The following is a 14,968-nucleotide window of genomic DNA, read 5'->3' on the forward strand; positions in this document are numbered from 1 at the left end:
TCAATACTTCAAACCACTTACTCTGACGCTGTTGTGACAAAAGAATTGAAAAGAGTGAAAATTCTTAGATACAAATCGACCAGTGACGTCCCGTGGGGGTAGACAGATTGAGCGTCGCTTGCCGAAGGGCGACAAATCGAGAAGAATCATTAGGTATTTATAAAAATAAGTAGGTACATAAACGAAGTATGTATGTAATGTTCCATTAAAAAAAAGCTCACTTGTTGGAAACCTAATGTAAGTACTTATTTATTAACATAAAATGTTTAACAGGAATGCAATTTTTTGTCGGGTTTGCGATGCTTAGTTTACTTCCATTGTCATTTGACGACACGTCCTTGATGACCAGCAATGACATGTGTACATTTTCTTAGTATACTTGAATTTTTATAGGTTTGGACATGCTTACCTATTTATTTTTCAAAATATTTTTGATAATCACTCGTAGCTTTGAAAGTTGTCAGCTGGTGTAGTGTTTTTAATGTGTCTGAAACCGTGGACTCGCAATATTGACCATTAAATTAGAGTTGGCATTTCAATTAGATTTAGTGGTATATATTTTGTTAGTAATGTATTCAACACCTTTCTCAGATAGGTAGGTACCTATTGAAGTCATTAAATGAAGATAAAAAACACTATATAAAAAATGGGTCGGTATTTTGTCTAGGAATGTCACTGAAATCGACAGTCTTGTTAGACTCTGAACAATAATAACTGCTATAATAAAAGAACCTGCGATGGCCGAGTGGTAATGTATCCGCTTGGTGGGTCGAGAGATTCTGGTTCAAATCCCGGGTCTGTCAAAATTCACATATTGATTTTCAATGTGTGTTTGAATCCAAAGGATGGAGCTTTTGGTTGAGCATGTGGTTAACATCAATTTCTCGTAAAAAGTAATGCTATGAAACCTGTTTTTGGGGCGGGCAAGATCTACAAAGGATTGTGGAGCCAATTAATAATAATGACAACATAATATCCAAACTTTTAAGTATAAAGTATTATGCGGATTTACAGCGGATTTTAATAAAAGAATAATATTATATAAGTAGTTATATCTTTTATTATCTAAAACCCATAATATAACAGGGTTGCCAACTACATTTTCAACACAACAATATTTTTTCTTTTCAATATTGAATATACACTGATACCGAGAAAAAGGGTGGAGAACTCACATGTATGCTGGCAGCATTCTTCACGAGCATCACTTTGATTGAGGGTTGTGTGGACATCAGGACATATAATTCAAGATAAAACACGTCTTTGATTTGACAATTTCCCTGCGCAGGGACGTTTAATTACATTAACTTTTCAGACATTGGTTGGATTACATCATTAATTACACTTGCACAGGAGTCTTAGATTTAGCTATCGCACAGTCATTATATGGGAACACGTGTTTAAACACATTAGCCGAATCGGTGCGAAATTGTTTTATCGAGGACGCGACACATGGTTTGCTTTATTGGATTCGCGGTTTGCTTTAAGGGCAACTGTATAGATTATTATTCACACGACAACGATAAGGGGTGTCACTTTTTCTAAGATATGATAACTTTTGATTGATTATTTTTAACGCTAGGATCCTAACTGAAACACGCGTTAAAGGTATCCGCCGCGCCGAGGACGGGCGGAGGAATGTTTTTGTCAGCTTCACTGCAGGATTGGAACTGAACCTGACTTTCAAAAAATATCGAAAAAAAATTAACGGCAAGGGGTACTTTCATGCGCGATATCCCAGGGGTGTGGGCGGGTTGTTTGTCACAGCTTTTAACTGTAAATTTTTGGGCGCGCATCGGCCGGGGAGGCCCTTCTTAGAAGTTATCGGTCAAGCCGGGACACTATCCCGCACGGCAGAAGAACCAAACTTTCGGTCGGGGTCCTCCTGACTTTGATTAAATTGCGGATTCGGAATTTGAAATTGTCGCGCCGGGGTCTTTCTTTCGTCTGGTAACAACACACATATAATATAAAAACATCAGAAACAAACCCGTCGCTATACCTCATGAGTTTCGTCACCATGGATTACCCTCCTTTCCCCCCAGCGACGCTACATGAGAGACCAACGCACCGCTTGTCTCACATGTCGCGAGACGTGGCGATGGACATAGGTAGATCGTATGACCTTGTTCATGTACGAGTACAATGCCCCAACACTGGATAATCATTTTTTTCAATCTCAAAATTTTATCATTTTTCTTATCAAATTTCTAAATAAAATGATGGAACATAAAACCAAAATAATCATAATTTACGTTGCAGCGTATTGTTTTAGTGGATAATTATGAAAATATACATGCATGAACCGATAAATTGGTGTGGGTAAATTTTCAACTTCTAATAATTTAAAATAACAATTCAGGTTTATATAAACATACATTTTTCTATTCTCCAGATGTGCGATAGTTTAAGCAGAAAATAGTTTTAAAATTTTTAATTTATTCCGGTAGGATATTATACAAGATAGCAATAGAAAAGCATTCCTAACCTACATTATTGGTATTCACAGTATGAATCTTGTCATTTATTCAAGCATAGGACGTCCATATTATTATGAATACATAGCATATACGTAGGCCGCGGCATAAGCGTCGATCTATAGTAAAAACTAAATCTGTTAATAAAACCTCCACTCTATGGAGTCCCATATGATTTTATTAAAATCGGACATGGTCGAGAAAAATTTTGCATTCAATAAAATACTCACAATAAATAAGACCAATAAGTCGTGAACAGTTGCAGAACTTCATTGCATTTAGAAGGTTTGTCACCAGAATGTGTAATTTTACGTACTTTAAGATGAGCATGGTCCGATCAACTATAAAAGCACACAATATATTTACAAGGTTTTTAACCGGTATGTGTCCTTTTATTGGCTTTGCGCGAAAAAACATTGTCTTTACATTGATCAGCAATTACGCCCATGTGAAACATTACGCGAATCAAATTAGGAGAGATATGTACTCATTTTGTCAAAGAACTACAAGGGCATTTCTTGCAAGAAAAGATCTTCAACAGAATACTTTATTGTATGTATTTTAAGTGAACAAGTTGTAAGCATCTCTGGGTATACGGTGAATTTATAAAATTATTTGCCAGTATGTGTTATTTCATGTCATTTAAGATTATTGAATTGCAGGCATCTATATAGGCATACCTTGCATTTATGAGGTTTTTCACCTGTGTGTCATTTGATGTTTTTTAAGATTACTAAGAAGCGAACACTTATATGAACATACATTGCATTTATGAGGTTTTTCACCTGTGTGTGTCATTTCATGATTTTTAAGATGACTAATTTGCGAGCATCTATATGAGCATAACTTGCATTTATAAGGTTTTTCACCTTTGTGTGTCATTTCATGATTTTTAAGATGACTAAGTCGCGCGCATCGAAATGGGCATACCTTGCATTTATGAGGTTTTTCACCTGTGTGTGTCATTTCATGGTTTTTAAGACTACTAAGTTGGGTGCATCTATATGGGCATAACTGGCATTTATGAGGTTTTTCACCTGTGTGTGTCATTTCATGTGTTTTAAGATTAACAAGTTTCGAGCATCTATATGTGCATACCTTGCATTTATAGGGTTTTATACCTGTGTGTGTCATTTCATGGTTTTTAAGATTACTAAGTGCCGAGCATGTATATGAGCATAACTTGCATTTATGAGGTTTTTCACCTGTGTGTATCATTTCATGTCTTTTTAGATCTCTCAGTTGCGAGCCTCTATATGAACATTTATTGCATTTATGAGGTTTTTCACCTGTGTGTGTCATTTCATGGTTTCTAAGATTATTAAGTCGCAAGCATCTATATGAGCATAACTTGCATTTATGGGGTTTTTCACCTCTGTGTGTCATTTCATGTTTTTTAATACTACTAAGTCTAAAGCATTTATATGAGCACACATTGCATTTATGACGTTTTTCACCTGTGTGCGTCATTTCATGGATTTTAAGACTACTAAGTTGCGAGCATCTATAAGTGCATACCTTGCATTTATGATGTTTTTCACCTGTGTGTGTCATTTCATGAACTTTAAGATTAACAAGTCGCAAGGACCTATATGGGCATACCTTGCATTTATGAGGTTTTTCACCTGTGTGTATCATTTCATGGAGTTTAAGATAACTAAGTCGGGAGCATCTATATGGACATTCCTTGCATTTATAAAGTTTTTCACCAGTATGTGTAATTTTATTTGTTTTGAGATGATTCAGTTGCGACAATATATTTTCTTGACTTTGATTAGCAATCACGTCCGTGTGAATTACTTTGTGACTTTTTAGAGCACTTTCGCATCCAAAAACTGCGTTACAAAAGCTGCAAATCAAATAACGTGAGAAATGTACTATTTTTCTCAGAATAAGTCGAAGTTCCATCGGAGTCGATCGTTCTGAGATTTCTCCTTTAATGGTTCGTTCATCTATTGTCATTTCAGAATTTTGTATCATTCTATATTGGATTTTATCAGGCGAGGATTTTTGACACCTGTCTATATCGTGATGCTTTGTGAAAAAGCCTTCAGGAGAAACCTATAAAAAACAAAAATAATTAGTCAATATTATTCTAATTAGATTTTTAACTGTTCTATTTGAGTTATTTTTTTCGAAGCTTATGCCTTTTAGCATCTTCAGACATTATAAGTAACGACATAGATATTCAATACAAATAATGTTACGGAATGTGATCCATAAATAGTTTTTAAAAAATGCACCTACATCTAACATTGAAAAGCAAATGTACAAAACAGACAATTACACAATTGTGGTACTGTTTATGGTAATATGTAAAAATCTATTATAGTTTCGAATACAAAATTTTAGATTGATGTGAATAAGATAGTTTCACTTTAATGTGTCTATTTCTAATAATTCTTGATAAAATAATAATTTTAGATGACCAGAAAAATGTACATCGTATGTGGCAGTTTTGCACCCTGTTCGATAAAAAACATTATAGTCTTCGTGTAGTAACTAGTAATAGTGTCGGAAGATGCCGAAAGGCAAAACCAATGTCACAAAAAATATTCAAATTGATAGAATTTCTATTCAAATTTTATCAAGTAACCTCGATCAATAGTATAAACAATGATTTAATATATTATACTATAGAACCATCTTGAAGAACTAGAACACTCATGATGGCCGCGTGACATAAGCGTTGGCGTATTGCGTCGTGGGTATCAGGTATGAGTCAGAGTATAGACCTAATAGGTTGAGTAAGTGGCTGACATCTATTTCTCGTAAAAACAAAATCTGTAAATACAATCCTCCACTCTGTGGAGGCTCATATGATCCTATTACGATCGGACATGGTCAAAAGGAAAAGAGAGAAAGAACCATGTTGTCTTGGCTACGATTACAAAGTGTATGCAGTGTTAAAGACTATAATATCAGGACGCAGATTTATACCTGAAAGTGCGGGAGTGAATTTATATTCAAATTTCATCAAGCTACTTCGATCAACAGTTAAAACAATATTTTAATATATCATACTTCTTAATTCGTGAAGGCACGCATACTAAGCGTCGCATAGGGATGGCAGTTATCCAAAGAGCAACACTCTCGAGATGGAATGACTAGGTTTATATAATTTACACATATAAAATGTTATAGAATAAATATTTTTCGAATTAATAAAGTTTACCCGTTGAGCACATCTGATATATAAATTAACTTTTTAATTAACAACTTAAAAATGGACCAGCGCAGAAGCACACTTATTTTCGTGCGCATATAGTAGGTGTGTAAACGCTGCGTTTTTGTGTGAAAAGTCTGTTTTACACGATACAATAGTATATTCACAGTGTTTAATGAAAACCTCATCTCTATCAAGCACGAGAAATTAATGTTTTTAATTTGACGGAATATTTAAAAGTGATGAAAAAAAAATACAATTTTATGATAGGATATATTTATATGGAAAATGTTTTTCACAGTTTCCGTTTTATAACAGCTTTACTTAAAAAACCGATAGAAATTACTTGAAAATTATAAAAAAAAATTGAATGGGTCATCGATATATTAATATTTATACTAATCACTTCTACTACTCAAGTCATAATTTGTGTTCTCTTAATAATTTAATAAATCCATACCTGCAGCAATACAATCAGTTAATGTGGCTTTAATGAGTGTCTTCTTCAAAACTCAATAATTACCCAGTATTAATTAACCTACCTATCTATATAATAAGTTAAGACTTTAACTAATGGCTCTTACAATACTCTCTGAAGCGCTTTCCAAATTGAGTTACCATAGGCAATCATCAATTTTTTATATTTTAAATCAAATAAGGTAGGTACCTATTGATTACTTCAATTACTTTTTTTAATACGACTGGCTAGAAATAGTATGGAGATTTATTGAAATTTTAAACGTCAACCTTCGATAAAAATCGACTAATAGAGAATCAAATGTTACAATAATTATAAAATCGAATGTACCCCATGTCCTGGTTTGTAATCTGAATGCGAACATCCGGGTTGAGGATCTTCATCAGAAAATGGTGGCATTTTATCTTCAGTGAATTCGCGCTTTATGTCAGTCTCAGCTTTGATACCAGTGACACCCGTCACAGCGAACTGAAATAAACAACGTTTCATATAACGTGTTGTCAATATTTACATATAACAAATTAAAATGGAATCATCTAGGTGGAAGTAGGCTGTTGAAATCCGACATAAATAGTGCACACTAAACATGATCAGGCATACTTATATTCAGGGCTCGAAATGAACCGGAGCGCCGTTCCGTCTCGCGGAAAAAATAATTTTATCGTTTGAGCTAGAATGGCCATATAAAAAAAAATCAAACACATCTATTTTTATAAAACACATAAAATTAGATAACTGTGTTAGGTACTTAATATTTTCAGAAAATTACCGAGCGCTCTGCTCGAGTGCTGCTTATATTTTGTTTTCATTAGATTAGTTTTCAAAATTCCATTAAACCCTGCCTAAACTAAACCATAATATCGCGCTTAATAATAAGTGCTTTCCAAATTGAGTTACTATTTCCAATCGGCTTTTGTATTTTAAATCAAAGTAGGCATTGATTACTTTAATTAAGAACTTTTTTTAAGTATTTTTTTTCAAAAAAAAGGTTTCTTCCGTTTGTTATAATAATTTTTTTCAGAAGTGTTTTCAAAATTAATGTATTAAATAATATGTTCAATATATACAATTAAGTACATAATAATTACAAGACAAAAAGAACTTGTTATATACCACAGTTTAAAATTTTCTGTTGAATCATATAAACTTAACGTTGTGCTTGATATAAATACTGAATAAATATAGAATACTAAAATGTCATTTTGACATTTCAGATTGATTTATGTAGTAACGCACGTATATATTGATAATTTAGTTGCTAGGACGCCCTTATCAACCAATAATAGTATATTACCATTTTTTTACGATTTTTTTCCGAAATAACTTTCCATACAAAACAATATTAACTGAAAATTAATTCAATTCTCCTGATGGCTAAAAGATGTAAAAGAATGCATTGTTATCGTGTTATTATATATTCTAAAAGTTTCAAATGTCTAGCTAGTCAGGAAGTTAGTTGCAAGATTTGTATTGGACAAACAAGAAAAAATTTGTACTGGACAAACAAGAAAAGATTTGTACTGGACAAAAAAGAATACGAGCTAATAAAACGTGGTAAAAATGCTAATATTTTATAAAGGAACGTCTCTCGACAATATGTCTGAGACGAATTCTACAGTTTTTCTCGTATATAATATAGGAGGCTTTTGTATTCGAAGAAAGGTGCCTTTGTATTATGTTTATGAACGCCCAGAGGTAACGAGTCAACGCATAGTTTCGCGTTATAAATTAAACATAAAACTGGCTGCAGTAATAAAAAAAAAGTGTATCGGCGGCTTGAGAATGTAGTGGCCGACGAAAAAGTGTACTGGACACGCGTTGAGTCATTATCTCTGGGGCGTTCATAATCATAATACAAAAGCCCAAAAGCATTCAAATACACAGGCCTCCTTATTATATACGAGCGCGACACCGGTGTCCTGTCTGAAACGGCCCTAAGCGAGACGCGATGTTGTCATTTTATGCTACTTTTTGACATGTCGTGAATATCGTATAACCTCAAAATGAGACTGCGCGGTATAGTTTTTTTCCAGCATGTTTGCCTCTATCGCTCTACTGCGCAGGTGCAGATATCGATTAAATCCTATCTGTCGCGTGAAAATTCTGAAGCGAACTTTTTTGATTCATGGAATCTTGCACGATAATACATGTTTGCATGTGCATTTTCTTTTAATGGCCGCGATAATACGTACTGTCAGCAGTAAATCTATGTACGTGTAAACGGGGTATAAGGCTAATTGTTATTAATAGTAAAAAAAACTAACCTCGAAATTGCAAATGGGATCGTCTCTATTCTCTTGCTTTACATAAGTGCTGGCGTCAGGATTATTTGGATGCTTAATCATCGGTGCGTCAATCCAAGGTTTATCCTCTGCATTATACTGGTCTCCATCACAATATTCTCGCTTTACATCCATGTTTGCGAGGGCACATACGACATACACGTACGTATTAACGTTTTCCTAACCATAGATAATAATGTAAATATACGTATCCCTGACAGTGTTACCATCTTTTCAAAGTGGAATTATAGTACATAGCCTCCAAAATTATAGTATTTGGGGAAAGTCATCTGTTGAAAATGAATAGGTTTTTTGTTTCTCAGAAAAAAATAACGGAGAATTTGAGAAACTTCGAGACCTTTTTTTATTTAGGTAGAATAGATGTGCTAAGAGATGTGGCCAAGCAATACTCATACAGACGTATTGTTTACAATAAGGATGTTTCAACGACATCAATTATGCGCATTTTGTCCATTTTTTGCTATAAGCGCAATAAGTAGGCGTAAGCAAGACAAATGGCTGTTTTTTATAGACGTTGTGCAATGACTCTTGCCTCAGAAATGCACCAATACACACAATCTTTCGTATCTGCGTTCGCACCAGCTCTGGCTGAGAGACCTTCACCTCTTCCGACCAAAAATGCTTACCGAAGAATTTATTCAAGAAATTTCATTTTAAAAGGCAAAGGATTGTTTTACGTTTGTTCACTTTAATCTTGCGAAATTATTATAGTACTACTTTGCACCAATTTATCGAACGGAAATATCGAAATTTTAATACTTTTTACATGTTTTTTCCGATATTCAAAATTATGGTATTTTGGGCGTACTATACCTGTTATATATCGTTCATAGTAGGTACGCGGACCAAAATTATAGTACGAAAAAATACTATAATAGTATTATAGTACGGGTTGGCAGCCTGCTGCTCCGTGCCCCGCTGGAACGCTCTGACTGTCATATTTGCCAAGTCTACTGAAATTTTAATACATCTACTGATTTTTTATCAATCTGAATTTTTGATTTTTTTTCGAAATCCATGAAATCTACTGATATTTTGGTTTTTCTCTAATTTTATTGTAAATAAACTGATGATTATTTTAATAATAAACGTAAAATGATTTACGCACACCTTTTTTTGATGTGCGACACTTCTACATTGAAAAAAAAACATTGTACCTAACTCTACCCATGACCGCCATTTAACCCACTAGCATCTTTAGCCATATCCGCCCCTTAACTGGAGCATATGGACACCACGCGGCGCCTCCAAGAATCCCTCTCGCTTGCCAGTCTCCCTGCTTCATTCCAGGTCAAACTAGCATCCCGTAGCTGCGCCGTATACATTCTGTAGATTGTATTTAGCGGTCTTCCAGGACGCCGGAATCCGGACGGCTTGAAGAAAAGGCAAGCCAGGTTTAAGTTCTCTTCTGGCATCCGCAGCACGTGGCCGAGCCGGGTCCAACGTCGCCTCTTCACTTTCAGCGTGATGAGAGGCTGCCTGGTGCGTTCTCTTGTCTCCTCGTTGCTCATAAAGTCATACCCACCGCACACCCAGTATTCGTCGCAAACATTATTGTTTTCGAAGCTCAGTATACTTAGCCTTCGTAAGGTGCCATGATTCGTTACCGTAAAGCAGCAGACCCAATAACATAGTCATTGTTTATAAAAAATGAATATTATTATTTTATTGTTATTCTGTTTAGTCTTAAATCATATCTATTATACTACATTTTCCAAAATCTACTGATATTTTATAGAATCTACTGAATTATTTGTCAATATCTATTAACATTATGTTGACTTGGCAATACTGCTCTGTGTATTAATTATTGTTTATGGTTGAACATAAAATGGTGTCATGTATGGAGTATTGACGTTTATAACACACATTAAACACGTAAAATGGATATAAAATGCGAACCAATTTCCGAGCAATCTGACGAGGAAAGAACGCAACATAGTCAGGGTTGGTTTGAAGTACCAATAATACATCCAAACGGCCAAGACAGCCCTACATTTATTAAGCAAGAAATTATCGATTGCAGTTTTGAGGTTAGTATTAATTATTCTCACCGAAATAACAATATGTCGGTAATTTCAATAATAATATACATGTCTTTGACTTCGACAGATGTATTGCAATACCGCCATCTTTAGATTAATAATGCCTGAGCATAACTTTTTGCATAAGCAACGAGTGGCCCGCTGTCAAAATCAGATCCCAGATTGCTTGACATATTGATTCGCCCTTTCTCGTTTCAAATTGAATTATAAAAAATTCTCATTCGCGAGTGTATATGGATGGCTCAAATAGACTATGACGATCGGTCATATAAATGTCGAAAAACCCGTTTCTTATGTTGGCGTCCTATGTCACAGAGTGTAAATACGATGTCATACAATATGTATGTATAATATGTCGGAATGACATATATATAATCATAGATACTAAATCGCTCTTAGCATAAATATGTGCCAGATCGTCATTGTGTCTGTTTCAACCTTTACCTGTACCTCGATAACGCGCGAGTCAAGTCGGGCCATCTGTGAAGGTTCTAAGTAAGTTAAAAATACATTCATCCTGAATCTATCTACTGCTGGATGAAGGCCTCTTCCAGCTGCTTCCACTTCTCTCGGTCCTGTGCGTTGCGTCGCCACATACTTCCGCAGAACTTTATCATTTCATCGATCCAGCGGCCTCTAGGTCTACCTTGCGGACGTTTTGCACTTCTTGGATACCACTGGATGACTAGATTTGTCCAACGATTCCCTTCTTCGAGCTATGTGTCCAGACCATCTCCATTTAAGGATTTTAATATACCCTATTACATCGCAAACCCTTGTCTGCTTCTTTATCCACTCATTCCTCTTTTTATCCTTTCGCTTTATGCCCACCATGCACCTCTCCATACCACGTTGTGCTACTCTGTTTCTGGATCTCTCTTTTACTTAGGGTCCATGTTTATCGTATATAATTATAATACTAATAATTATAATACGACTGTGTTTAGGAAAAAGGGCGTAACCCTCGATTTTTCGAAAAGTGCTTTTATTAGATATTAACAATGTATACAACTAAATACACGTTCTGTAAAAAGGAGGTAAGCCGCAAATGCCAATTTATTATCTAAATTCAGGCTTTAAAATTTTCATTTAATAAAAAAAGCATTTACCATCAATTTTAATGATTTTTCTGTAATAACTTCTTAAATTATTATTAGATCGAAAAGATATCACACCAAATCATCGATCAACTTGCACCCAATATCTGTGCCTATTTTTTTTATTAATGTTGAACCAAAATCATTCATAAAACGTTTTTTGCCTCTCCTGTAAAATTTGTTCTGTGTAGGTTACGCCCTTTTTCATAAACACGGTCGAATTATAGAATTCATGATGATAAAAAGTAGGCGATCGCAACAACGCGTCATTTTTTAAAATCAACGCTATACTGTTTCCGGTAAAACATCTCACGGTGAACTGTAATACGGCGAACTGCAAATCAATAATTAATTGCCACTTGAATATCTACGTTACGTTCCAGAATTGTACAGCAGGCATCATACGTAATATAAAACCGGAAATTGATGACTGCCTTGGAGACTTTGATGAAGATAAACATATCAATTTTGAAGAATCGGGTGAATGTTCATATTCCGAAACCAGTACAATAAATCAGGTAATAAGAGTGCGCCTTATATTATATCCTGGCTGGGCAGCGCTGGCAGGCTTGGAGGACCCTTTGCGAAAATTGCTCATATGTGCTAAACCGTTATTAAGTGTTAATAATTACAAGATAAAAATAACTTTTTATATTCAACGTTTTTAAATTTTCTGTTGAATCATATTATAAACTTGACTTGACTAGCTTAAACGATCAAAAAATATATACTTGATAGAAATAATACTGAAATGTAATATTGATTTCCATAGTAACACACGTATATATTAATAATTTAGTTGCTTCTACCCCAGACCCCCAGCAGCCAATAATAGTGTTTTACTTTTTATGGATATCTTCCGAAATAACTTTTCATACAAAACAGAATTAACTAAAAATGAATTCAATTCTGCTTAAAGATGGTTAAAAGTATTAAAAGAATGCATTGGCATCGTGTTCTGATATATTCTAAAAGTTTCAAATATCTAGCTAGTCGGGAAGTTAGTTAACAATCGATTGCAAGATTTGTACTGGATAAACAACCACCGGACAAACAAGAATATTACCTAATAAAAACGTGTTAAAAATAAACCATGAGTTAGATATTATAATTTAGAACATAATTTTCTAAACGCTTCTGAGAAAATATGGAACCAATAGAAAAAAATCTTTTTTGAAAAAAATCGACAACCAGCAGGGAACCAACCTGTGTCTCTCGAGATCCGCGCCCACTAAAATCTTGGAGGGACGTCGGTTAGTAATTAAAGTAATTAATACCTACTTTGATTTAAAATACAAAAGCCGATTGCCGACAGTAACTCAATTTGGAAAGCGCTTCAGAGAGTATTGTAACAGCCATTTGATAAAATTTATCGCAATTATTAATTATTAATAGATAGGATATCTATAGCATAGTGGTCAATGTGCGTGGCCGTGAATCCCGAGAGACGCAGGTTGAATTTATGCTGGATGTCGTATTTTTTTTCAAAATTATGTATTTTCCTAAATTATATCAAACTTATGGTTTATTTTTAACACCTAATGACGTTTTAGCGCACATGTGCAATTTTCGCAAAGGGTTCTCCAAACCTGCCAGCACCTCAGTCAATAATCAAGAACCCAATTATAATTATTACTATTTTTTTCCCTATGAAAAACTGCTCGGCACGTCAGACAATCAAAAAATTATAATTGGGAAATTTTGGCACGCAGTTTCTATAATCGAATCTATTAACGTCTTCCTCAAAAAATGTTGCAGTAATTATGTTTATGTTAATTCTTTACCGCCCACGATGGCCGCTTAGCTTAAGCGTCAGCCTATAACGTCGTGGGTTCCAGGTTCGAATTCCGGTTCTGGCAAGTACTCAGACTGTTTTTCAATTTGTGTATAAGTCAGAGTATGGACCTAATAGGTTGAGCAAGTGGCTGTCATCCATTTCTCGTAAAAACAAAAATCTGTTAATACAAACCTCTATTCTGTGGAGGTCCGTAATATGATCCTATTTGGATCGGACATGGTCAGAATGAAAATGAATAATTTTTATTTTACAGGTCTCAATAAATGAAGCCACAAATAAGAGTGTCATTCAACCAATACATTCTACTGAAGCGAGTTCATTGTATTATCAAAAACGTGTGAAAAATGATTCAAAACCTAAGTATGGTAAAATAATAGATTTCAATAATTCATCTCATGGTAGCAAACAAGAATTTTCGGTTATGTATGATGAAAAAAAAGCCATCCTTCAATTAAATAGATCTTTATTCCACGAACAAAATTTTGTTTGCAAGTTGTGTTTTGAATTTTTTCCAAGTGCGAGTACATTGTACGAACATAGACTCGTTCATAGCGCATCTTTGTCCAATAAATATGTCAAACACTTTGACGAAAAACCTTATGTTGGATGCGATGAATGTAACTATATGGCGACATTTCCTTCTCAATTAAAACGTCATAAAATCATTCATAGTTCTGAAAAACCGTTCAAATGTGATTTATGCGATTATAAATGCACCAAGTTGTGTTATTTAAATAATCACAAAGCGATGCACGATGGCGTCCGACCGATACAATGCGATGAATGCAGCTGTACATTTTCAAGTGCTAGGAACTTAAAAACACATAAATTGATTCATACTGGTCAAAAACCCTACCAATGTGATTTTTGTACGTACAAAACAACGCACTCTTTCGCTTTGAAGAGACATATTAAAATGGTTCATACGGCCGAAAAACCGTACAAATGTAATGTATGCGGATATACATGCTCGTATTCGAATACATTAAAAGTGCATCTGTTGATACATAATAAAGAAAAGCCGTTTAAATGTAGTTTTTGTGACTATATGTGCGCGTATTCTAACGCGTTGAAGGTTCATAATCGACGCGTGCACAGCGGAGAAAAACCCTTCGGATGTGATGTATGTGATTTTACATGTAACCGGATAAGTAATTTAAAAACACATAAAATGACACATATTGATATGAGCCAACAATACGATTCATTTATTGATGAAATTATAATACCATAAAATAACCAACAGTTTCAGAGTAGTATTTTTGGTGACAAACAAATTTCAATTTCAATTTATTTTTTAACATTGTTGGACATTACAAATTATAATTTTAAGACGTTAAAAACATGACATGAAACATTATTATAAAGAAAAAAATAATAAAAACGATAAAAATGAAAATATAAAAGAGAACATAATATAAATATACAATAGCAGTGAAAATACAATCATACATCTGTAGAAGTTCAAATAAGTACACCGAGTTTGCTAAGGAGACCCTATTTTAATAATTTATAAAAAATAGCGTCCACCTAAACTCACCCTCACGCAAGTGGAATATATCAAAACCCGAAGCAATTTAGTTGAACATAGTTATCGCATTCTC

At 34.4% G+C, this 14,968-nt stretch overlaps 2 long non-coding RNA genes across 2 annotated transcripts; one reads left to right on the forward strand and one right to left on the reverse strand.

The window, feature by feature from the left end:
* Positions 1-1,265: 1,265 nt before the first annotated feature.
* On the reverse strand, positions 1,266-8,595 carry LOC147077178 (uncharacterized). Its single transcript, XR_015069779.1, has 3 exons — positions 8,386-8,595; positions 6,452-6,589; positions 1,266-4,538 (listed from the first exon to the last, which is right to left on the reverse strand). It is a non-coding gene; the product is annotated as an uncharacterized LOC147077178 (long non-coding RNA).
* A 1,638-nt stretch (positions 8,596-10,233) lies between these two features.
* Positions 10,234-14,728, forward strand: LOC147077179 (uncharacterized). Its single transcript, XR_015069778.1, has 3 exons — positions 10,234-10,457; positions 11,950-12,084; positions 13,618-14,728. It is a non-coding gene; the product is annotated as an uncharacterized LOC147077179 (long non-coding RNA).
* The last annotated feature ends 240 nt before the right edge of the window (positions 14,729-14,968 follow it).

The sequence above is a fragment of the Rhyacophila brunnea genome, unplaced genomic scaffold (genome assembly GCF_057557595.1).
Source record: "Rhyacophila brunnea isolate RB1 unplaced genomic scaffold, BYU_Rbru_1.0 scaffold_13, whole genome shotgun sequence".
NCBI classification, from domain to species: domain Eukaryota; kingdom Metazoa; phylum Arthropoda; class Insecta; order Trichoptera; family Rhyacophilidae; genus Rhyacophila; species Rhyacophila brunnea.